Below are 26952 nucleotides of genomic sequence, written 5' to 3' on the forward strand. Positions count from 1 at the left end.
CTTCCCTCTAGAAATTGCCAGGACTCCCCAGGTAAGATAATGCTGACTCATCCAGCAGTGCCTAGCCCAGTCTGCACATCCTGCCATAGAAATCCCCCCTGCAAGAGGTTTTTGGGCAATTTCAAGAAGGCAGAACATGGTAACCTGGCTCTTAGAGGAATTAATGGTAAAAAAAGAGGCACAGAACCTTCTCTATAGGAATGATCTTGACCTCAGCCAAGAGTCCTAAGATCTGGGATGATCTTGGGACATCCATGGGTTCAGGGTACAGGTCCCCCTTTCCCACGCTAACCTTAGTACACTTAAGCAATTCACCCCACCACACACACACACAATTAGGTAAAAAGAAAAGGAGTACTTGTGGCACCTTAGAGACTAACAAATTTATTTGAGCATAAGCTTTCATGAGCTACAGCCCACTTCATCAGATGCCTTCAGTGGAAAAAAACAATTAGGTAGAAAATCATGGAGATCTGTACCCAAACAGGTTTTTCCCATATAGGAGGTAATCTGGCCATTAAAATACTAAGTAAACATTCTGTCTCAGAACAGTCATCCTTCCTTCCCAGCTCCTAATGGAACAAATAAATAGCTGCCAGACGGATTGAGAGGATCGCTGCAGAGGTTAGAGAAGTGATGATGGCTCTCTGTTCCAATGCATTCAATGTAATCCCGACCTCAGAGTGCCCCTTCCAAAAAGGAGTCCAGGTCCTACCAATGAAGAGCAACATTCACCAAATTTATCATAGTAGCTCCCTTGGAGTAACAGCCATAAACAAGGCTGCAAAACAGTTCAAAAATAACCTGCTCTTTTTACATACCCCATCCTTCCAAATAATTCACATTTGGAGCTGAAGGGGGGTTTCTACAGAGTGGTTCCATTGAACAACACTCAGTTCCTGTATTTAAAGAGGCCTCCTCCCTTCCTGAAGGACAGGTGGGATTTTAAGCACTTGTGTTTCTTCCCATATTATACACAGTGTATGATAATCCTCATACTTTATATAGTGCCCTTAATCTCAGAGTACTCTACAAATATTAAGCTATTAAACTTCACAAGGCAATACCCAGTCTAAATATTTCATACACACCCTCACATTGTAAACCGAAGCACATCCCTATACCGGGCCCAGTAGGGATGTTCATGGGCTTTCTGGGAGCAATCATCTCCCTCAGCCACAGAACAGCAGCAGAGCCAGTCTGTGGACACTACTGTTGCCCCAGGGTCACAGTCACCTCCATTTCAGTTGTGCCTCCTTCCCTGTTATGCAGCGGTGTGTTGCTGATGGAACCACAAAAACACCCCAAACTCTCTTCCACAATTGTATGCAAGGAATTCCCGCACACAGATGAAGAGCTCTTCAGATCCTACCCCTCTCCCCCGCCCCACCCACATGCAATGGAATCACATCAGTCTCACTATGGCCAGAACTCTCTGCAGCCATGGAAGAGGGTTTAAGAATTGCCCCAGAGAGGGTGAATAATCTAACCAAAGCCAAAGAGCTAGAATCAGTTCCAAAGTTGGGAAAAGAACATATGAGCCCTGGGTCCCATTCCCTTGCTCTGCCCACTAGCCCACACTTCCTATACAGTGTAGAATTCCCATCTAATATGGGGAGGAAGTATGAACCTGGGTCAGCCAGCATATTTTTTCAGGTTCTTCTTTCCAGTTCTATAGGCTATTATATCATTCTCTAACCTATTCTCTGCCTTTCTCTCTTAATAAGCATCCATTTATTTCAATAAAGACTTTTAGTTAACCTTTTAGCCTCTTAATGTGTGTGTATATATACATACACACACACACAAATCTCTAGCCCTGTTTTGAGCTCCCCTGCCTCCTCTGATATTCAGCTTTCAGCTTTTGGGGAGGTGTTAAGTTCACAGTTTCATTAATTCACATAATCTTTTTCTTGTTCTTCCACCCACCATCTGAAGAGGGCCTTGTTATTATTATTATTATATATTTGTATTATTATAGCACTTGGACCAGAATCCCATTGTGAAAGGTGCTGTGCAACTGCCAAAATATCCTCAGCCATCTGAATTACTAGTCATTGTTAGGAAGGTGTGCTGGGTAGGTCTGGGACCTAGGACTTTGGGTTCTGTTCCCTATTCAGTCATTGATTCACTACCAGCTCCTGCACAAATTACCTAACCTCTTTGTGCCTCAGTTTCCCCATCTGTAAAATAGAGATAAGGATACTTAGCAAGCCGACCTGGTGGTGTAAAGCACTTTGAAAGCTTCTGCTGAAAGGTGCTGTACACTGGAAATACAAAGTATTATTATTATTATTCAAACAACAATGCTACGAGACCCAGCACTGTGTTTAAATATTTTTCTCCTCTACATTTCTAATACACAGCTACTATATCTTAGACATATCAAAAGTGGTTCCTCCTTTTTACTGCCCATCAGTCAGATAAAACCCAAGTAACCATATGCCAGCTAATAATTCTTAATCCTCACATAAGTATCATCAGCTTACAAAAGGAAAAACTAAAGCACAGATGATGAAGGCTGAGATTTCCAAACATCTCCAGTATTTTTGGGGGCATCATCTTTTGGCTGCTCTCAAGCTGGACACCCAAAATTAATGGACACTTTTGAAAATCTGGGCCTAAATACTTATATGGCTCGCAGCATTATAGTACGTGAGTACCTCAGACATTAATGAATTTATGCTCACGAGGCTCCCTCAGTCTCTCCTGTCAAAGCTGTTCTACCATGGATTTAGAGTCACTGGCATATGGGGATTGGATGCTAGGTCTCCCACCTTGCAGGTGCATGCTCTAATCACTAGGCTACAAAGTCATTCTCATACTTTATCTCTGGCTGTCATTATTTATTCCCAGAACAACAGCTTTCAACAGGTGAGCTGGAGGGAGCCCCACATCAGAATATCTCCATAGCCAAAAGTTAGAGCACACACTGGAGAGGCGGCAGATCCCTATTCAAAACCCATCTCGGCAGAGGGAGGACTTGAACTGGGGATCTCTCAGGTGAGGACCCTAACCACTGGGCTAAAAGCTATGAGGGAGGTGCTCCCGTCAGCCCAAACCAGCTTCTTGCTAAAACAGTATAGGCACCTAATGTCAAGAGAGGGTTTGCAGCTGAGCATCCCAAGCAAAGGAAGGCACCTCCTTGCCACCCAGACTTCAGTGCCTATCTCCAAGAGAGGGGCAGGGTGCACCCCCTTGGCTTGGCACCTCCCATTGGCTAGTTTAGGCAAGGAGACACCTTTTGTGAATCCCATTCTGAGGAACCTCTCTCTCCCTATTCATTGTAGAGGGCACCTAGGCACCTAACCCAGGCTTTGTGAATTCCAGGGATTTTTCTACATGCCTCAAAGTTAGGTATGCTGATACTGAGCATCATCACATCTACATTCCTTTGTGAATCTAGCACCTAAGGGTGACATTCGGCTCTCAGTTGCCTCAGTTAAAATCTGTAGTAACATCTCTTGAGCTACTCTAGATTTACACCCGAGCGCTGTAACTAAACACAGAATTTGTGCCTGCATATACAGGAATCACTATGACCCACACTGTAATGCAGCCAGCACTGGGGCAGAATAGGAAGGCGATTAACCAAATTAACACCTCTTAAAAAAACACCATGGAGAACTTTTAAGAGGATCCTTCCAATCTGGGGCAAGGCAATGTGGGGAAGCGTGGGGAAACACTGAGCATAGCATACCTGCTCTGTGTCCAGCCTCCTGTGCTGACAATTTAATACATTTCAGGAACACCACAATACAATTTAAAGAAGTTAAAACTTGAAGTAATTAGAGAAGTCATAAAAAAGAACCATTCCTCTAATATTCCTTTCACTGCAGATGGTAGAGTAAAAATGTCAACCTCCTGTACTCACAAGGAGCCATCAGTTTTCAGGACATTCAAAATGGGATAGGTGCTTGACAAGAGCTTCTTTAATAATGCAGATTGGTCTAAGGGATTGTGTGTGGACAGGTAGGGAGGGCTCCAGGAGTTGTAGAATTTGTCCCAGCCCTGTCACTGATTTGCTGAATGACCTCAGATAGGTCACTTACCCTTTCTGTCCCTTGGTTTCACACCTGTACAATGGGGATAATAGTACTTCCCTGCCCAAAGTGTGTTATGGGGGCTTAATTTGTTAATGTTTGTTCAGTGCTTTGTAGATGTTTTGTGCTTTGTGTTGTTAAAATGGAGTAGCTGACATAAAACTATGAGCATGTCAAGATGAAAAACAGGCCCCATTCACAAAGGTTGGAGCCTGATCTAGACTTCCAAATGTCAAGGAAGTTAGGATCCATCCCAAGTCTATCCAAGAGCACCCAGACTTACCAGGAGTATATTTCATATTTACTGTTGCCTCTACAGGAAGAACTACTGAAATAAGCTTGACTCCAGACCTGGAAAGCTTGAGATTAATAGTTAAAAAATGAGGAAAATATTTCTGAAATGTGTTGAGCAGGTAACACCAACAAAATCCTGCAGATACAGATATCAGTTCAGTGACAGCGACAGGCTGAAAGTACTGAGTGAAAAAGAAAGAGAGAGAGAAAGAGATGGGGGGGAGAAGGCTCTTTCAAGAAAAAGCATGCACATCCTTATCGAACCAGACATTGACCATTAAAAACTGAAAGTAGTAGCACTATGTATTGATGGAACCTCTAGGATTTGGCCTTATAGCCAGAAGACATTTTCAATGGAGTGCCATTTTTTCCTATTTAAGGCAGTGAAATCCAATCCAATGTAAGATTTTATTTGCTAAAAATGATAGGGGAACCTCCTAAATTTGGTTTAAATCAATAACCTGTGCCCAAATTAACTGAAAAAGCCATCTTATGTAATGAATTGGTACCCAGGCAGATTGCTATCTCCACAGTCTTAATCAACAGTGGGCCACTGATAACAGGAGGCTACACTGCAAGACTCCACTTCGTACATTCCTAAACGGAAATAAATAGTGGGAACACTTTCCCTGCTGCTTACTGGAGCCCGTTTGATAGGTAGCCTGTTGACTGTCCAGTCTTTAAAGGAAAGGCAGAGTTAGGAAAGAGAATTTAGGGTATATGCACAGTGCAAGGGAACCTGTGATTGTAGTATGGCTAGGCATATCCATACTAGCTTTAATCTAGCTAACGCAGGTAACAATAGTAATGTAGACATGGCCGTATGAGCTTCAACACACGTCTGCTGCCTGAGTACGAGCTTTGGTTAGCTACCTGAGTACCAGCCAGCTAAGGAGCTTAAGTACATACTTGTGTTGCTAGCCCATGCTGAAGCCTGTGCTGCCCAGTTACATTATTATTTTTAGCCATGCCAGCTAGATTAAAGCTAGGATGGGCATGCCTACACCTGCTATAATCACATCCTCACTTGCAGCGTAGATGTACCCTAAGAGACAGAAGCAAAGGAGGCATCTACATACTTTTGCCAGTGGTGGTGACTGTTCGTTTCAATTTTGAACCATTTCCTTTTGCACTGATTAAAATCAATGTCCCCTGATATCTCAGGAGTTTACTTTTGAGCATTTATGATTTAAACATGCTAAAAAGAAAATTAAACTAGGTGATATAAGAAGCCACTAAATAAATTTTAACTGGATAAAGTATTCTTCCTCACTTTCTGCCTGTTAAGCGCTGTTCATTGTTGTTATGCTTTGCTTGAAAATAAGGCTGTCAATTTTTTTAATCACACGATTAACCACAATTCATTTTTTTAATTGCTTGACAGCCCTACTTGAAAGCAGTTCAATTCCACCCATTTCAGTGATGGGCAATCCTTGGGTATATTTAGTTTGTGAAGCATGTTGAACCCTTTGGGATCTTTGGAGAAAAGATACTAGATCTTACTGTGTGCTGCCTGATTCTATACTTACTAGGGGCCTAACTGTGAGCCCTTAACTCCCACTTAGGAGCACCTACTTGCATTAGTAGACCTATTGATTTCAAAGTGACTACTTGTTTGAGTAACTGCCCCGTTGTGACGGGATGGACTAGGCCCTGAGACCCCCTGCTGGAGGCCTTGTAGCTCTGCCACACCCCACCCCAGAAAAGGGCAGTAGAGAGGTCCTCCAAGCTGCCTAGAGCAGCTGTGTGGGAAGCAACCAATCAGGACCCAGCAGCTAGTATAAAAAGAGCTGCAGGGCCAGCCTGAGATCAGTTCCTTGCTAGAGCTGGAGAAGTTATGTAGTTGGCTGGATGAGGTAGTCCTGCCAGAACCTAGTGAGAAGGAGCCCTGAGCTGGTTGTGGGGATTCCATCAGGACAAGGCCCTGAGGTAAGGGTGAAGATGACACAGAGCTGTGGGGAAGTGACCCAGAGAATTAGAGCAGTGATGTAACTTAAATAAAGGGACATGGGACAGGATCTCTGGGCTGGGACCTAGAGTAGTGTGCAGGCCTAGTTTCACCCCCCCATTAGCCACAGTAGGGAAGTAGCCAGCCCATTGAGGCACCTCCAGTGGAGGGAACTGAACTGCAGTGGCCCAGCTGGAGAGTTGTGGCCAGAAAGGCCCTAAAAGGGTGAAGACATGGCCTCCAGGGAAAGAGCCCTGGGGCACTGCTCTATTCTGGAGCAGGGACAAACTGGGAGACATCGAAGAGGACACTCAGGGAGGCCCCTGTTGGGCTTGTACTCTGAAAGGGGTTTGTTTATCTTTTATCTCACAGACGGACTGTGTATGACTTGGCTGGAGGGCTGAGTCAGCGAAGACCCACCACTAAACAGGTAGAGAAAGAGCGCAGGTGTGCGCACTTGGCCAAGGGGCGCTCATGAGAATTAAGTACAACCCCATTACTACTATTGGGAGTAAGGGGTTCAACAATCTAACCCTGAAAGATAAGTGGTTAATGGTGGACTTCTTTAAACCAGAACAGTTTATTTTAAAAAATTAGCCTTAGGTCTACAACAGCTGTGCTGGTCAAACAATGACTCATTTGCTTCCCTACAAGAGTAGCCAAAAATTATACCAGGCGATCTTGGTGACCCTAAAAGTGAGGTCCTTGTATGCAGCCCCTTCAGTGAAGTGAATTTCACTCTAAAGGTATCAGTATAAAAAGATCCAAGACAAGATGTAACAAACAAAGTGGGATGAAGCCATTATGGCTTGGGGTTTAAAAGGCTGTCCCCTATATTTATATCTACACAAAACAGCATAATACATGGCCAGACAGTCTTGAAGGGGCATATTTTAAACAGCAGATAATGAGAAAAGGAACCATTTCAATTTGCCACTTTGACTATGTGACATAATTAGGGTTCATATAAAACAATTGCTCAGAATCTTCACCCAAATGTTGAACAAAAATGTTGGGGATTGATATCTGGATTCCAGCTGAACCAGAAGAGCCTAAATCAAACAAGAAAGGAAGCGCTCTGTTATGCTTTGGGATAGACCAGGAGCAATAGCGCGAACTCAAGATATCTGAATAATTTAGAGAACAATCAGAAAAGTCCATCCATTTTGGGAGCTAATCCATTCTCACCTTGAACACATAACCCCTTGGAGGTTTCCCCAACACTAGAAATCTTCAATTTAGAGAGTTAAAAAAAAAATACCAATATAAGAATCTCACAGGTATCACCATGAACTAGCTCCACTGAGATGAAACATAATGACACATTGGGCTATATTATTTCCTCTTCCAGATCCCTGGTTATCAGCAACCAGCTTTATGTTGGATAACTTGCATACCAGGACCACCACCATGCCCCTATCCTGGCATAAAGGATGGAGGCACAAGATATAACTGAAGTAAAGATGCACCAATGGGGAATTCACCTCCAGAATTGGCTGCTGGACTTTTGCAGTGTGATTATAGCATCTTTGTACCTCCAGAGTGGCACAAAGGGACAACAACCTAGCTTGTGAATCAGGCCAATGGCATATAAAATAACAGCATGCAGCGTGGCTGGCTAGTGACCCTTCTCAAATTATGCAACTTCACTAATGTTCTGGGCACTGGAACAAGGGATGGCTGGGTAGGTATGCAGATAGCACTTTCCAGCTCCAGTTCTCAATTTGCTTCACAAACCATAGTTTATTTAGTCTCACAACAAGCTAGGGAAATATTATGATTCTCTTTTTACAGATGGGGGAAGCAGAATCTCAGAGCTTGGGTGAACTGTTAAAGTTTGTGGCAGAGGTGGGTAGAGGAGACAGGTCTCCCAACCTACAGTCCGTGCACACATACATGTAAATCCTCAAACATCAGTTTGACTGGCACCCTGGATAATTCCCTGTAAGGCTTAAGTTTAAAAAGGAGCAACATTCTCACCCTGCAAAATGAAGAGAAAATTCACAAATCATATGTGCCAGAACTGAGGTTACTGCTGCAAGCATCTGCTCTCAGATTCATACATTGGCCATGAACATTTTGATCTACTCCTGTGCTATTAAGAAATAGCTGAGCTACAACAGTTGAGTTACTCCTGAGGGTGAAATGCTGGTACATGGCAATATTAGCCAAAAGAAATAATATTCTGCTGTGAAACTATTAACCCAGTGCTCAAAGGCTTCTTTAGCCCCAGACTGTCCATATGATAAGCAGAATTCAGCTACAACTGGGAATAGAGGAGGCAGAGGTGCTTCAGGGGAAAGCACAGAAAGCTGCTGTCAGAATTCATGTCTGAGTAGCACAATCTACATACGCCATGGGCTGTTACATAGCTGATTTTTTTTCTCTCTCAATTTTGGAACTTTATAGAAGGTAATGTAGATACAAAACTTCAATCCATACTCATGCAAGCAGTCTTTGCTCATTCAAGTGGCCCCATTGAATTCAAGGGGATCACTCAGGTGAGTAACAGTTCATTTTGGTCATTGGGGAATAACCCATCCACCACTTCTACTCCCCCTTTTCTTAGTCCTAGGAATAGAGTCCCACAAACACTTAACGTACAACTCAGCGAAGCAGAGGCGCTGGAGGAAAAAGCAAGAACATTTAGAGCAGGGCTGGGCAAACTAGGTGGGGAAATTGCATGCGGGACCGTGAATGTAGCCCTGGGGCAGGGGGTTGGAGTGTGGGAAGGGGTGTGGTGTGCAGGCAGGAGCTCAGGGCAAGGGGTTGGGGTGTGGGGCATATGAGGGGGCTCAGGGCAGAGTGTTGGGGTGCAGAAGGGGGCTCAGGGGATTGGGGTGCAGGGTGCAGCAGGGGGTTCAAGGCAGGGGGTTGGTGTGCAGGGTACAGGAAGAGTTTGGGGTGCGGGCTCCAGCCCGGCGCCGCTTACCTTGAGCAGCTCTGGGGTGGCAGCAGCACACAGCAGGGCTAATGCAGGCTCCCTTCCTGCCCTGGCCCCCCGCCATGTCCCTGGGGGTGGGGGGAAGAGAACTCCACGTGCTACCCTTGCATGCGGGTACCTCCGCTGAAGCTCCCATTGGCCCTGTTCCTGGCCAATGGGAGCTGTGGGGGGCGGTGCCTGCAGGCGAGGGCAGCACGCGGAGCCCTCTGCTCCACCCCCAGGGGCTGCAGGAAAATTGTGCTGGCCGCTTCTGGAAGCGGCATGGGGCCAGGGCAGGCAGGGAGCCTGCCTTAGCCCTGTGGCACCATGGGTGTGGCAATCCCGCAGACCAGATCCAAAGGCCTGATGGGCCGGATCTGGCCTGCAGACTGTAGTTTGCCCACCCCGATCTAGATACTGCTGTGGCCATTAGAAAAGCAGCAGAAGCAGGGACAGATTGCAAGTGCTCTTCCTGGGGTAGGCAGGAGCAGCAAAACTCCAGTGTGCAGCAGCAGGAGTAAAAGCAGGGAACAGCAAATTCAAATCTACTAGGGCAGCAAAGGCAGTGAGACAGACCAAAGCTGTAGTTCAGATTCTACTGCATCTTCTCCAGTCTCCTGCCTTTAGATATAAATCATCTTTCCATCCAGTCTTCCTCTTAATAACTATTGTCTAGGTCTTTCTGGGGCAGGAATCACTACAGAGCCTGACAGCTTAACTAAAAGATATAGGCATCCTCCCTCACTCATTTTACTAGATATGCAGAGACATGTCTCTATGTACCTGAACTCAGAACTGCGTGCATTGCATGCAACAGAAGGTCAAGTTAACCTACACACACATCCTATCAGTTACTTGCTATTAAATCTAGGGTAGGAAAGGCACCAATATTCTTTCTTTGGCACCATTGCCAGTCCCATTAGTCACTTGCTGAAATTATTTTTCAGTTGCTCAGCAACTCTCCATTAAGTTCCTCAGTATCTCTCACTCATTTTCAGTCTAATGTATGAGTACAGTTCTCTAGTCTGATGTTCTTATAGGGAACTTGGCAACAGCACCCACATATGAATTATTTGTGAGGTAGGGAGACTGTACAGAGGCAATGCATCTACAGCCTTTCTCAAGTGCTATCTTATTTTTCTGAGTGTTGCCATTAAGACATATGGAAGTGATAGTGAATGTGATAGTGAATTTTATTACAAGAGAATCTTTTTTTCATAACTCCTACATTACTTCTATTAAAAAATGAACTGAGGAATAAGCTCTTAAGAGTCCATGAATTTATCTTTCTGGAATGAAATCAATATGTTTTTACAAAAGACTCTCTGCCCTGTGTTCTTTCACTGAGCATTTGTATCCTGCTGGACAAATATTGCAACAAAATGTGAAGGAGTCAGCAATCTCTGCTGCCATCTTCTGATGTTTTTAATGTAACCAAGGAAAAGTGGAGGGGAATCAAATCCAAGTCCCTGCCTGTCACAAAATGAGATTCAGTGAATGAATAGTTTGAACCAAAAGTCATAGGCCTGTCGTACAATCCTAGACATTAGAGATGGAAATGGCCTTTTAGCTCTACTAGTCCCAATAATTTGCTAATGTAGGATTGTTCCCTAGGGTATATTTAGGGTTGGTTTTGATTTGTTTTAATGGGTAAATGTTAATAAACATTGAATTCACCATAACCCCACAAACTGACAAATTTTTATCAATAATCAGATTACAGCTAGGCCAACAAAAATGCTGCTTCAGAACATATTAGAATTTAATTTAAGGCAGTTTACTTTGTGCATGTTGACATGTGCTGCTGACGATTTGTATTTTAATGGGTATAAAGTGTTTGAATCTCAACATCTACAATAATTAAATACTCGTCTGCCCCCTTAAACTTCCCATAGCTGTGCAAATTTAAATAGATTAAAAATAAAGTGCTTAAAAATAAACATTGGTATCAGTTGAAATTACAAAAAATCTAAATCAAATCCTGCCACCTTAAGTATATTCTTTAGTCCTTTGTCTAGGCCAGGTTCAAATATCTCAGGCAAGGCATCTTCTACATTTCCATGGGGGACTCTCCTCTGCAATTGAACAAACATTTTTCCCAACATTAAGGGCCAGATTCTACTACTTTTGCTCCATGACTAGCCTCTTTGACTCTAATAGGACTATTCTGGAATTAAATCAGTCAGTGTGAATAAGGGCATCAGACTCAGGCCTTCCATCAAGAAATGGATATAGATAGACATGGAAACAATATTGGTCACAATGCAACAACAGCCTACCCCTTGTCAATTTTTTTTGTAAGCTTCTTAGACTCCAAGACAAAAGGGATCATTGTGAAAATCTAGAAATGATATCATCATCCCAGCAAACAATGGAGGGTCTTGAAGGAAGATGGTGAGTTAGTTTTGGAGATGCTTCAGTGGGAGTAGGTTTTGGCCTATCATCGCTGTAGTTCCCAGGAGGATGCTTCTGCAAATTCAACACAGAGCTGCATTGACTTTGGGGGGCAAATTTAGTCAACACCGCTTCTTCCCAAGCCTTTCACATTAACAACCACTGCTGAAGTTATGATGCATAACGCAGGGATCATTTTGCCCTTCTTCTCAGTGTCCTTTTCTCTAACACGGCCACATGGTATTTGAAACAGAATTGTTCCAAATTAAACTTTGTCAGGTGGCTCCCTTGTTCTTTCTATTATTGACTCATTTTTCTCTAGCCTTGCTAGAGCAACTGTATTTAAGACTTCACATTTGGGCAACCTCTACCACATACACTATAAATCCTCTGTGAACATGTCCTTAGAAATGCAAAAGGGTCCTTCTGAGATTCTATAGTATTAGTCATCAAGCATGAAGTATTCTCAGAGGAACTGCGTGAAGAAACTCGGAAGTAGGAGACGTCAAATATGATTTAAGATTAATGGTGTGTTTAGCCAGGAATCCATTCTGCTCTCATACCTCCATGTTTGAGATTCTTAGTTTTAAAGATTTTTATCCCCCCCACACACACACACTCACACTCCTGGTTCATTTAGTACTCACTTCCTCTCTGTCCTTCTACCCAATCTCACCATATAGTAGCAAGAGCATTCTCTCTTGCAGCTCCTGACCTATAGAACCGCCTTCCTCTGCCTCACTGATTTTTTTTTAAGATCATCTGAAAATATATATTTTTGCCCTTGCCTAATTTCTCTTCATTTTGTCTCCCCAGATATTTTAACTCTGTGAGCCCAATTTGTATGAATGATGTTGTGCAATGGTTTGGTATTGTTATAGGCTTCCCTTTTCCCCACTGGCTACGTTGCAAGTGAGTAGGGTTTGAAAAAAAAGGCTGCAAGCATGGGAAATGGAACGAAATGTTCTTTTTGGGGTGGGTCCCTGTATCACCAGTTCTGGAGAAGGCAGGTACTGCCATGGGTAGTCTTTAGCAGTGCTAAAATTTTTCTGGATTTTTTTTTTAAGACAATGTAGTTTTTGCGTCATTGCTTCGGACACCCCTGATGCTAGGGTTCATTAGAAGAGAAAAATTATTGGGCCGGTATCGCAGCTAGAAGCTACATGTCCAGTGATTTTTTAGAATGTGATAGACAATCAAATGAAAGAAAAATAAAACAAATAATTTCTCAGTAGCAGTGGCAAGAACATAACATTTCAGTATGAATGATGAATAAGGCTACAATTTTGTCATGCATGTTTTTGGTCAATTTCACAGCAGAGGTGCAGGGGAAAAAACCCATAGTCACAGAAAGCTCATGCCCTGGGGAGGGGAAGGGTTGTTGGAGGGGAAGCCCATCCCATGCTCACCCAGCAGTGCCAGCTTCTGTCCCATGGAGCTGGGTCTGGCTCCCTGCTCTGAGCGTCACGACCCCATACGCTGGATTTTAGTGCAATTCAGGTTTGGTGTGTCCATGTCTCTATCTACAGTGAGGCAGACATGCCAAACCTGAGTGGCCCTGCAACCACATGAGCCAGGTCACAGTGCTCGCAGGAGGGAGTCAGACTCACGGCAGCTGTCATTGTGAGGGGCCATGGACTTTATTAAAATTCACAAACACAGTGACCTCCCTGCCAAAATCCTAGCTTTAATAAGTAACTATAAGAAATGGAAGTTTGTGCACTGTGTACCCTTGACCATTTCAGGTTTCATGAACATGGAGTCATCACAGTTCTGCTAACACAGTTCATCAAGGGGAATATTCATGCCAGCAAAAAAAAGCTCATAGGGGCTATGATTATGTCTGAAGCAAATTCACTTAAAAAATGCAAAGGAACAGCTCTAGATTCTCCCCCTCCCCCCTTCAAATCTCCTAATAATTGAAACAGCAGGTCGGGAGTCAGAATTCCTGGGTTAGATCCCTAGCTCTGCCACTAACTTTCTATGGGACCTTGGACAAGTCACTTAGGCTCAGATTTTCAAAAGTGGCTTCTAGTTACAATTGCCTCAATTTTGTATGCCCAATTTTAGATTCCTATGGCATGATTTTCAGAGGCACTGAGCGCACACAGCTCTAACTGACTCTAGTTACAGTTGTGAGTGCTCAGCCCTTCTGAAAATTGGGCCCTGGGCACATGAATAGTCCTAGTGGTTTATCTAGCCAGAGCAGAAAACATTTTCAGTGCCCCAGAGAGTGGCTAAGCCAGAAAAAAAAAAGCAGCCAATGAGAGCAGAGCAAACAAAAAAGCAGACAGCACAGCAGCTCAGCCCACTAGAAGTTTGTAACCAGGGCAACAGCTCTGCTCACCCACCCCTAAAATCAGCTCTCCCCAAGTGTCTAAAAATCCAAAAACTGGATCCCAAAATTAGAGGCCACTTTTAAAAATTTGGGCAAAAACTTTGGGCAAGTGGAAATTTGTGTGTCAGTTCTTCCAACTGAAAAGTAAGGCTAGCCATAATTACCTACTTCACAGCGGTGCTGGGAGCCTCTGTATATTAACTGGAGCAGGGACGCTAAATGCAAAGCACACCCTCGTCTGCAGGTCCCCAACCCTCAGTTCCCTCGTGTGGGTAACTTTCCACACTCCAAAGTATTTAAAACAAATGTGTCTTCAGGATACTGATTTACTGAGTCTTCACACAGTTTCTGGTGGCCTCCTGGGCCCAAACCCTTCCCCCTTGGCTAAGGGATTCCACAGCCCTCCCTCCACTAGTACCTTTCTGCTGGCAACAGATTTTCAGGATACAGAACTCTAAACAAAACCTTCATAACAACAGTCTTTCATCCACAGTATCTCTGCTGGGATGCAGTCTTCCAACCTTCCTCTACAGTTTGGAGGTCAGGTCACCTCACTAGGCAGCAGACAAGCAGACTCCCCCACTACAGTTTCCCATGGTGCTTCAGGGTCTGCTTCAGAAAACTTGCTACCATTCTCTAGAACTCCTCTGCTTTACACATACTCTCTCCCAGGGCTGCTCTCACATCTACCCCAGAGGCCTGATTGGGTCACATGGCTCACCAGCCAAATCACCTTTCATCTGGGGAGGAGGGTTGGCTATGTCACAAGTAGGGCTGCTGCCATGCATCTCCCCGAAAGGGCCAGCTGCCCTAGGACTTTAACATTAGCACAGCATTTTGAGATCTTTGTCTGTGAAGTGCTGTACAGGGCAAAGCATTATCATTCATAACACATGTTACATGGTATGGAACTATAAGAAGTCCCATTCAATTTAGAAACCTATTTAACTGGCTCCTAAGTTGTATTAAAAACATACAAACACCCTTCTGCATTTTATATGAATGAGCTACAAAAAATGGCTTTTCCTCTTCATTGTAGATTTATTAGCTCACGTTTTTGAAACCCATAGTTGTTTATTAATAGCAGAATTCAAATAGTCCCCTTTAGCAGCGCTTAACCTTAGGCTTCTTACAAATATATATGCCAGGCTGCTAGATATGATTGTTACACCCAACTGCACATATTTGATTGAACGATGCAATATCTCTGTATTAAAGCAGTTCTAGGGGTTGTTTTTCTGTTTCTCCTAGCCACTATATAATGCAATGATGGATAGTGCATCAGCAGTCAGAGAAGTCACATTGCTTTGAAGTGGGGCAGGAGTCAAGAGATTTTCCCTTTACATTTTTCTAACACAAGAATCATTCCACCTTCCACTGGAAAAAATGTGCTTTCTGATGAACTGTGGATATGATTCATACATTAAAGGAATCGAGGAGGAGGAGTAATTTGCAACATTTTTATTGGCCATATTTACAGTAAGTCAATAATTACTCTCTGGTAATTGTATACTAATAACACTAGCTGTTTACATACAACTTCAAAAACAAATGAGACCCAGCTTCATTAGCAATGGACTCTCAAGAGCAATCTCCTAATGAAGACAAATGTCCTCTGTTTCATACTGAGGGATTTCAGATATGCTCATATACCAAGGTTAGGGGAATGCCAAAAAAGACAGACAGATGCAGCCCATAACACTCAGATATTTTACCTCCTAATGAAGACCAGCCAGCTGCACACAAGTTAAGTAGATCATTTCCTGATTATCCTGTGCCTGGTTCTTCAGCCCTTACTCTCAGTGAGTTGTACTTATTAATGTGAACAGTCCTGCTGAGCATGATGACATTATTCACATAAGACAGAACTATTCACTGTGAATAAGGTTATAGATGTAGGCTCTCAGTAGTTCCACATAATTCCCATCAATACTAATAATACTTACCACATCTCATCTTCAAAGCAATTTAGAAACATGAAGGCCAAGATCTATGAAGGGATTTATGCTCAGCATCACAACACCTTCCAGCATCTAATCTGTAGGTGCCTAGAAAATCATAGGAACACTACTGTGCTAGACAAAGCCTGAGTTAAGCACATAGGCACCCTATACAATGAATGAGGAGAGACAGGCGCTTTAGACTGCGATTCACAAAGCCAACACACTAGGCAAGGAGGTGCCTAAGCTAGCCAATGGGAGATGCCAAGAGATGAGTGTGTCCTAAGCCCCATCCCTCTCATGAAGATAGATTCCTGCCTCTGCTTGCGATTCCTGAGCCGGGGAAGATAGTTGTATACATGGCCCAATCTCCTAGGTGAGCTCTAAGCACACCTAACTTCATAAAACAGGAGGTAGGTAGGAGAAAGAGGCAGTGGAGTGCCTCCTGTATACCTTTAGCTGAGAAGATAGGGTACTCACCCAGAATATAGGAGATGCCCTGGTTCAAAGCCCTCCTCCTCCTCCTGAGTGGGAGAAGGGACTTGAACAGGGACTAGCCACCTCTCAGGTAAATGCTCCAGCCACTATCCTATAATCTCACTGGCACTCTTTCATTGGCCCAATTAATATTCAATTAGCCAATTAAAGAACAACTTCAATAGGAGAGATTGAGGACACAATAAATCAGAATATTCTAGAGCCTAGCAATTAGAGCATTCAGCAGAGAGGTTGCTAAACCCTGTTCAAATGCCTGCACCTCTCTCTGGATGGGGGAAGGTCTAACACATCCTGGTAAGTACCCTAATCACTGGACTAAAGGTCATAAGGGAGCTTCTTCCCTGGCTATTTTGAACTTGCCTGATGGGCCTGACCTGGTAGGTGACCTCTGAGCATGCCTACTGGATTGGACCGCCTATATGTGACATATGGCTCATCTACATTTAAAAAGCTGCACCACTGTAGTGCTTCAGTGAAGATACTACCTGCGCCGACAGGATTGCTTCTCCCAATGGTGTAGGTACTTCACCTCCCTGAGAGGTGGTAGCTATATCAATGGGAGAAGTCCTCTTGTCAACATAGTGCTGCCTACACTGGGGGCTAGGTCAGTATAACTGCATCATTCCAGGGTGTGGATTTTCCACACCCCAGAGCAACACAGTTATACCAACATAACTTGCTCGTGTAGACCAAACCTTAGTCAGCTGAATACCTATCTTCCCCAGACAGTAAATCACTCTGAGGCTCAGGCAAGAGACCAGCACTGGGACACCTAGAGCGAGGCTGCAGTGTACATGGCCAGAGGCAAAACTTAAAGCATACAGTGAGATAGGCAGGGTTAGGTTAGCCAGGTTAGATTAGTTAGGAGTTTTGTGGATTGCAGTGGTGCCTAAAAACAGGATTTAGGTGCCTAAGAATGGGATTTAGCAGCCTAACTACCTTTGTGGATTGTACCCTAACTAATAAAATCCACATAATACTCTGGTGAAGAAATGATTGTTTCTCCTTTTACAGAATAGGAGATGGAGACAGAGAAGTTAACTGATTTGCTCAAGGCCACACATACAGCCAGCATCAGGGCCAGGATTAAAACTCTTAGAAACCTGGTTGCCTTTTCTGTTCTAGTCCAAATCTCTATCTGTATAGCCACTTATAATATTTACCACTCTTACCAAGCTGCCTCATAACCCTTGCAACATGGCTTAAACTCCCTCTCTTTAACAAATGGGGACAAATCCACCCCTGCAGTAGCTCCATTGCATTCCATTAGGCCCAAGATCTGTTAGCTGGAGATATTCAGTTCCTTCAAAAATGCCAAAACCAACAAATACTACAATTTCGGGGGGGGGGGGGGGGAGAAGCTCGGTCTGTAACAGATACACAAGTGCATCTTGGGTAAATGCATTATGGACAGAGAGCTGTCATCACCTCCCTGGCAATCACGATCTAGATTTTCCAGCTGCTCATGTGGCACACAGCTGTGAGGTACAGTCATAATCATCATAACACTTAGCACCTAGAGAGCTTTTCATCTTTAAAGGACTTTATAAATGTTAATTAAATGTAGACTGGGCAAATCATATAGCTCTTGAGGGAGATACTGCAGACTCAGAGCTACGCTTCTCCCTCCGAATGCCAAAGTGCAAACACTGTGGTTATTCTGGCACCCACCCGTGTAAGCTTGCAAACTCCTTTCACTTGCACTCTGTGGGGAGACCAGGTTATACAAAGGACTGAGCATGGGTGGGGGGGGGCAGGGTTTAATTGGGTTCTAGCCACTGATTCACTGTGCAACCTTCTGGACAAGACATTTGACCTCTTTTTCCTCACACAACCCCAGCTGACAAATTGACTTAACACTAATACAGGGGCTTCCATGAAAGCCAGGCATTGCACTTGAGCTCAACTTTCTTAGGTAAATAAATTAGGTACCAAGAAACCTGGCCACATTTCCACTAAATATTAGTCAGAAACAGTGCTGTCTAAACTGCAGGGAAAAAAAACTCAAACCAACAATAGAGTCTCAGATCAACTGAATCAAGCTCACAGGACTTACAATGTGGGGCTAAAGATAGCAGTGTAAATATTACCAGGCTCTGAAACCCAGAGTAGGTGGGGAGGGTCTCAATGTTTGGGCTCCAGCCAAAGCAGGAATGTCTACACTGCTATCTTTAGCCCCATAGCATGAGCCTTGTGGGCCTGAGTCGGTTGACTCAGACTTTGAGACTCGCTGCTGAGAGTGTTTTGTTTTAGCAGTGTAGACATACTCCCAGAAATATTCATGTCTTCATGCTTTCTCCCATGCTGCCCCTTATGCTTGGGAGCAGAGGCGAGGTAGCTGTGGCTAATGGGGGGGCACACATGAAAGGTTTGGCTGGAGCCTAAACATTGGGACCTTCCCCCCACTCTGGGTTTCAGAGCCCGGTAATATTTACACTGCTATCTTTACCTCCATAGTGCGAGACCTGACCTGGCCACCCAGCAGCGAGGAGACAGCTCTGCCCCTGGCATTGGCACTCTCATTGTGTCTGTGCAGCTCAGGGAAGGAGGAAGCAGCAGGGCAGCTGGCTGCCAGCTGTGCTCCTCCCCTGCCACATGGAGTTGCTTTGCCTTCCCTGCCTCTGCCTCCACCCTCTAACTCACCTTGGCGGATAGTCAAAGGGAAATGTGCATGAAACACAATGATGCGGAGTATGTCTTGTAGTTACCACAGGACACCTAGGTTCTAATCCTGAACTTGCCTTTGACTTCCTGTGTGACTATGGGCAAATCTTTTAATCACTCTGTACCTCAGTTTACCCAAAAATAAAATACGGATGATAGGTTTCTACTGCATAAGATGTTGTGTTCCTTAATTAGTAAATATTGGTAAAGGATTGTTAAATCCGTGGACTAAAGGTGAGAGAGAAGAGCAAAGGATTATTGAATGAAAGCAGAATTATGGAAGAGGTGAATGCGAACCTCCCCATTACATTATAACTTATTAGAAATAAATATCGACTGTAATCTAAAAAGTGCTAAGAACAGACATAATAGGCTGTCCCCAGGTAATTTATCCTTCTCATCTCTAGCTGACAAGGATGAATTTCCTTTATCTTCATGAATCACCTTAATGTAGTCACTCAGGAGATTTGCAGCAGGATTCGTATATTTTGTAATGTTGTACTGCAAAATTTGCAATTCAGCTTTGAAATATTGGCCACTATTTTCCTCATGTTTGTTCTAAAGGCTTTGGTAACTGTTTATGCCCCAGATTATATGGATCTGTCTATTTGACACCTTGTTGCCTAATGAGGGATTTGTTTGCTCAAGATTCAGATGTTAAGTGCTTGAGGTGAGACAGGTTTGCTTAAATTACCTATGGTCAAAAATGCCACTCCCCATCCACTTGCTGGCAATAGGAGCAGCACCTGCTCTCCCCAGCATGACAGCAGCTGTGATCTGGGCAGGTCCAATGCTGTTGTCTAAAGAGACAGAAGGGCATTTTTCCTGTGCAAGATTATATTAGACCCAAACACAGTGAAGCTCTGCGATATCCAGTACTTTGAGGGGATATCTGAGCACCATTAACTAGTGGTGTTCCCCAAGGGTCAGTTCCTAGGACCAATCCTATTCAACTTATTCATAAATGATCTGGAGAAAGGGGTAAACAGTGAGGTGGCAAAGTTTGCAGATGATACTAAACTGCTCAAGATAGTTAAGACCAAAGCAGACTGTGAAGAACTTCAAAAAGATCTGACAAAACTAAGTGACTGGGCAACAAAATGGCAAATGAAATTTAATGTGTATAAATGTAAAGCAATGCACATTGGAAAAAATAACCCCAACTATACATGCAATATGATGGGAGCTAATTTAGCTACAACTAATCACGAAAGAGATCTTGGAGTCATCATAGATAGTTCTCTGAAGACGTCCACGCAGCGTGCAGCAGCAGTCAAAAAAAGCGAACAGGATGTTAGGAATCATTAAAAAAAGGATAGAGAATAAGACGGAGAATATTTTATTGCCCTTATATAAATCCATGGTACACCCACATCTTGAATACTACAAACAGATGTGGTCCCCTCATCTCAAAAAAGATATACTGGCATTAGAAAAGGTTCAGAGAAGGGCAACTGAAATTATTAGGGGTTTGGAACGCATCCCATATGAGGAGAGATTAAAGAGGCTAGGACTTTTCAGCTTGCAAAAAAAGGAGACTAAGGAGGGATATGATAGAGGTATATAAAATCATGAGTGGTGTGGAGAAAGTGAATAAGGAAAAGTTATTTACTTGTTCCCACAATATAAAAACTAGGGGCCACCAAATGAAATTAATGTAGAGCAGGTTAAAACAAATAAAATAATTTCTTCTTTACACAGTACACAGTCAACCTGTGGAACTCCTTGCATGAGGAGGTTGTGAAGGCTAGGACTATAACAAAGTTTAAAAGAGAACGAGATAAATTAATGGAGGTTAAGTCCATTAATGGCTATTAGCCAGGATGAGTAAGGAATGGTGTCCTTAGCCTCTGTTTGTCAGAGGGTGGAGATGGATAGCAGGAGAGAGATGACTTGATCATTACCTGTTAGGTTCACTCCCTCTGGGGCACCTGGCATTGGCCACTATCGGCAGACAGGATACTGGGCTGGGTGGACCTTTGTTCTGACCCAGTATGGCCATTCTTATGTTCTGATACTATCTTTCAAGAGCTTTACAATCATTAAACAGTTAGTCGTTAGTTAACTACTAATAATTATATTTCCAAAAGCAATGGCAAAACCCATCAATCTTGTTTCTGTTAATGTCAGTGTAAGGAACGCTAGCCAAGTAATAAGGAAATCATTGCCATCGGGGTTGTTTTTATTCTCAAAGTTGCATGAATTTATATTACTCCGCTACTCCTTTGTCCTGATTTTGACAGTAAAATCCCTTGATTATGTCCTTATTGGAATGGATGAGTGTGCAAAGGGGATAAAAGAACTGTCAACATTGTAAATTTGAACTACATGTGTTTCATCTTTTCTTTTTTCTTAACAAATGTGAGACAGATACTTTATCTTTGAAATGCAGAAGCAGAAATGGAGAAGAATGAGCGTCACCAATGTACCTACCCTTTTTACTCTCAGAAAATGGATTGTGTGGGCTACACCCATTTAGCCTTATGGATGATCTTTGCCAAACACTCTAGAAAGACAAAAATGCCAGTTCCTTGCCAATATGCCTCTTATTTAATAACACCAGTTATTATTGCTTTCTGTATACTGGCTGCTAATTTTATAAGTGATGTTGACCTGTTTAAAAAAGAATCACTGGATACAAAGTTCACTGCAGATTTCTGCTGTGTTGTCATTTTCCCTTAGAGCTTAAGCTACACTTGCTCATTTAGAACCTTGAGAATCTTTCCATTGACTTCAACGGTTTCTAAATCAGGCCCTGCTCCTAAACCCATAAAGTCAGTGGCAACATCCCACTGACTTCATAGGTTCAGGATTTGGCCCTTAAAGTCTTTGTACTTGGGCTAATAGCAAAGGAAACCTACCGTTTTAGCTTGAAAAGTGCTGTAGTGATTTTGTTTGAAATGGAAGGGGAATGATAAACATTCGCACCAGGGATCACCCCACTGGGTAGCTCAAGCATACAGAAATTTTACCAGAAATAAAATCCAAACAACTGTTTCCATTCCTTGTTGAGAACCTTTGGATAATGGAAAGAGATATAGTTTTCTTGAGCAGTTCTGAGCCAATGATCAGATTGGTCTTGTAGAGCGAGTCAGTAGCACGAATGTACTTCTTTTATTGGGATTTTGTTTGTTTGTTTCCCTGACCTGTTGCTTTTTGTCCAAAATACACCTTTTCATCAATGCCAGCAGCACATTTACGGTAGCACACTGTTCTCCTCTAAACCATACATCCCTGACTGTATTTCAGCTTTGGGATGTGGACCCCTTGTTATAGCTCAGTGTCCCCCAAATGCTGTTTCTTAGGGGTACAGAATTAAGTAAACAATGAATGCTGCCTAACACCTACTGAAATCAGTGGAAGTTTGGTGCTCAAATACCTTTGAGGATCTGGGCCTGACGTGCTCTCTCACCCATTGGACATGGCAAGTTTCTCCAGACAGAGAGTATGTGCTGGTGATGTGAGGCAAGATTGCTCCCTCTGTTGTGTGGATAAATACTTACATCAATCCAGTACATCTCAACAGCATTAAACTCCCTTGAAAAACCATCAAAAAAGAAAGTAAGCAACAAAAGGAATAATTCTTATCTTACACTTGGTTGGTAAGCTCCTCGGTGCAAGGACTTTTTGTTCTGTGTTTGTGCAGTGCCTAGCACAATGGTCTATGACAGGGAGCCACTTCTTCTGTTCTCTCTGTATGTATGACAAAAACAAAGGGACATTCAATGACAATAAAAGGGTTGGTAGATTCAAAATGGATGAAAGGAATTTTTTCACAAAATATGTGATTAAACTGTGGAACTCACTGCTGCTTGAAGCTGTTGAGGCCAAAAAACTTAACAAGATTCAAAAAGGGATTGGATATTGCTATGGTTATCATAATTAAGGAAAACAAAATTTGGGGATGTCAAGGTTTCTTCTCCACTCTGAACTCTAGGGTACAGATGTGGGGACCTACATGAAAAGCCCCCTAAGCTTATTTTTACCAGCTGAGGTTAAAACTTCCCCAAGGTACAAACTATTTTATCTTTTGTCCCTGGACCTTATTGCTGCCACCACCAAGCGTCTAACAAATATAACAGGGAAAGAGCCCACTTGAAAACGTCTTTCCCCCGAAAATCCCCCCAAGCCCTACACCCCCTTTCCTGGGGAAGGTTTGATAAAAATCCTCACCAATTTGCATAGGTGAACACAGACCCAAATCCTTGGATCTTAAGAACAATGAAAAAGTAATCAGGTTCTTAAAAGAAGAATTTTAATTAAAGAAAAAGTAAAAGAATCACCTCTGTAAAATCAGGATGGTAAATTCCTTATAGGGTAATCAGATTCAAAACATAGAGAATCCCTCTAGGCAAAACCTTAAGTTACCAAAAGACACAATGATGTTTTAAACGTAACGAGCTGGGGCATGTGAAGGCCAACTGCCCCAAGAACCCCAACAGATTACTGTTCATTTCACCGGAATCACACCAGAGGTCCTCAGGCCCAGATACCCTCAGAGTGGAGGGAAACTGTGAGTGGGGGCAGGAAGAAGGTCACCATGTGGAGGGACACCGGAGCACAAATGTCGGCTATTCATGCTTCCTTAGTGGACCCCAATATAATTGACCTAGAGATCCAAGTGACAATTCAACCCTTCAAGTCCAACTCTTTCAATTTGCCCTCAGCCAAGTTGCCTGTCCAGTACAAGGGCTGGTCAGGAACGTGGACTTTTGCCATCTATGATGATTATCCCATGCCCATGCTGTTGGGGGAAGACTTGGCCAATCATGTGAAGCTAGCCAAGGGGGTGGGAATGGTCACCCGCAGCCAGGCTAAGCAAGCTGTCATGCCTAGCTCTGTTCTGGAAACTTCTACCAGGACCCGGTCAGAGGTGATGGACCCGGACCCCATGCCAACGTCTGTCACAGCAGTAGTGGATCCAGTCCCAGAGACCCAGATGGAACCAGTCCCAGAACCAGAACCAGCAGAACAACCAGTGCCAGACCCATTGCCAGCACCAAATCCAGTACTTGCAACCCCAACACCAGAGGGCCCCACCGAACCTGAACTGGCAGCAGTTGATAACCCTACACAAGAGGCTCAGCCGGAGCCTGAAGCCCAACATAGTGCACCAGCGGAGAGCGGTTCACAGTCAACGGACACAGCCCCATCCCCTACATCGCTTCCAGAGGGACCAAGCCTAGATCCACAATCCAATGAGGAACTGATGTCTCCAGCATCAAGGGAACAGTTCCAGACTGAACAGGAAGCAGATGAAAGCCTCCAGAGAGCTTGGATGGTGGCACGGAGCAACCCCCCGCCTCTCAGCTCTTCAATCAATCCAGGTTTGTTGTAGAAAGAGGATTTTTATACAAGGAAACTCTTTCTTCTGGACACCAGGAAGACTGGCATCCTCAGAGACAGTTGGTAGTTCCAACTAAGTACCGGGTAAAGTCTTGAGCTTAGCCCATGATCATCCTAGTTGCCATGCTGGGGTGAACAGGACCAAAGACCGTTTGGGGAAGTCATTCCACTGGGAGGGAATGGGCAAGGATGTTTCTACCTATGTCCGGTCTTGTGAGATATGCCAAAGAGTGGGAAAACCCCAAGACCAGGTCAAAGCCCCTCTCCAGCCACTCCTCATCATTGAAGTTCCATTTCAGTGAGTAGCTGTGGATATTCTGGGTCCTTTTCTGAAAAAGACACCCAGAGGAAAGCAGTACATACTGACTTTCATGGATTTTGCCACCCAATGGCCAGAAGCAGTAGCTCTAAGCAACACCAGGGCTAAAAGTGTGTGCCAGGCACTAGCAGACATTTTTGCCAGGGTAGGTTGGCTCTCTGATATCCTCACAGATGCAGGAACTAATTTCCTGGCAGGAACTATGGAAAGCCTTTGGAAAGCTCATGGGGTGAATCACTTGGTTGCCACCCCTTACCATCATCAAACAAATGGCCTGGTGGAGAAATTTAATGGGACTTTGGGGACCATGATACGTAAATTTGTAAATTAGCACTCCAATGATTGGGACCTAGTGTTGCAGCAGTTGTTCTTTGCCTACAGAGCTGTACCACATCCCAGTTTAGGGTTTTCATCATTTGAACTTGTATATGGCCGCGAGGTTAAGGGGCCATTACAATTGGTGAAGCAGCAATGGAAGGGGTTTACACCTCCCCCAGGAACTAACATTCTGGACTTTGTAACCAACCTACAAAATACCCTTTGAACATATTTAGCCCTTGCTAAAGAAAACCTAAAGGATGCTCAAAAAGAACAAAAAGCCTGGTATGATAAACATGCCAGAGAGTGTTCCTTCAAAGTAGGGGACCAGGTCATGGTCTTAAAGGTGCTCCAGGCCCATAAAATGGAAGTGTCGTGGGAAGGGCCATTCACGGTCCAGGAGCGCCTAGGAGCTGTTTATTATCTCATAGCATTCCCCACCTCTAACCGAAAACCTGAGGTATACCATATTAATTCTTTAAAGCCCTTTTATTCCAGATAATTAAAGGTTTGTCAGTTTACAGCCCAGGGAGGAGATGACGCTGAGTGGCCTGAAGGTGTCTACTATGAAGGGAAAAGTGCTGGTGGCGTGGAAGAGGTGAACCTCTCCGTGACCCTTGGGCGTATGCAGCAACAGCAGATCAAGGAGCTGTGCACTAGCTATGCGCTGACGTTCTCAGCCACCCCAGGACTGACTGAACGGGCAAACCATTCCATTGACACAGGTAATGCTCACCCAATTAAAGTCCAACCTTACTCCTCAAGCTAAAACTGCTATAGAACGGGAGATCCAGGATATGCTACAGATGGGTGTAGTCTGCCCCTCTGGCAGTGCATGGGCATCTCCGGTGGTTCTAGTTCCCAAACCAGATGGGGAGATACGTTTTTGCGTGGACTACCATAAGCTAAATGCTGTAACTCGCCCAGACAACTACCCAATGCCATGTGCAGATGAACTATTAGAGAAACTGGGATGGGCCCATTTCGTCTCTACCTTGGACTTAACCAAGGGGTACTGGCAGGTACCGCTAGATGAATCTGCCAAGGAAAGGTCAGCCTTCACCACACATGTCAGGCAGTATGAATTTAATGTACTCCCTTTCGGGCTGCGGAATGCACCTGCCACCTTCCAAAAACTTGTAGATGGTCTCCTAGCAGGATTAGGAGAACATGCAGTCGCCTACCTTGACAATGTCACCATATTTTCGGATTCCTGGGCAGAACACCTGGAACATCTACAAAAAGTCTTTGAGCTCATAAGGGAGGCAGGACCAATGGTTAAGGTTAAGAAGTGTCAAATAGGCCTAAACAGAGTGACTTACCTTGGACACCAGGTGGGTCAAGGAACTATCAGCCCCCTACAGGCCAAAGTGGATGCTATCCAAAAGTGGCCTGTCCCAAAGTCAAAGAAACAGGTCCAATCCTTCTTAGGCTTGGCCAGATATTACAGGCGATTTGTACCGTAATACAGCCAAATCACCACCCCACTGACAGACCTAACCGAAAAGAAACAGCCAAATGCCGTTCAGTGGACCGAAGAGCGTCAGAAGGCCTTTAACCAGCTTAAAGCGACACTCATGTTGACCTTGTGCTAAGGGCCCCAGACTTTGACAAACCGTTCCTAGTAACCACAGATGCATCCGAGCGTGGTGTGGAAGCAGTTTTAATGCAGGAAGGACCGGATCAAGAATTCCATCCTGTAGTGTTTCTCAGCAAGAAGCTGTCTGAGAGGGAACGCAACTGGTCAGTCAGTGAAAAAGAATGTTACACCATTGTCTACGCTCTGGAAAAGCTTTGTCCATATGTTTGGGGACGGCGTTTCTACCTGAAACCGACCATGCTGCACTACAGTGGCTTCATACCTCCACGGGAAATAACAAAAAACTTATTCGGTGGAGTTTAGCTCTCCAAGATTTTGATTTTGACA

The 26952-nt window shown here is 43.9% G+C and overlaps 1 long non-coding RNA gene across 1 annotated transcript in view; it reads right to left on the bottom strand.

The window, feature by feature from the left end:
- LOC140913890 (uncharacterized) overlaps nucleotides 1-22793 on the bottom strand; it is a 39910-nt gene extending 17117 nt beyond the window's left edge. The window contains exon 1 of the long non-coding RNA XR_012159688.1: nucleotides 22636-22793. This is a non-coding gene — a long non-coding RNA (uncharacterized LOC140913890). The remainder of the gene's footprint in view (nucleotides 1-22635) is intronic.
- Between the last annotated feature and the right edge of the window lie 4159 nt (nucleotides 22794-26952).

Source organism: Lepidochelys kempii, chromosome 6, assembly GCF_965140285.1.
Source record: "Lepidochelys kempii isolate rLepKem1 chromosome 6, rLepKem1.hap1, whole genome shotgun sequence".
Lineage (NCBI taxonomy): Eukaryota > Metazoa > Chordata > Testudines > Cheloniidae > Lepidochelys > Lepidochelys kempii.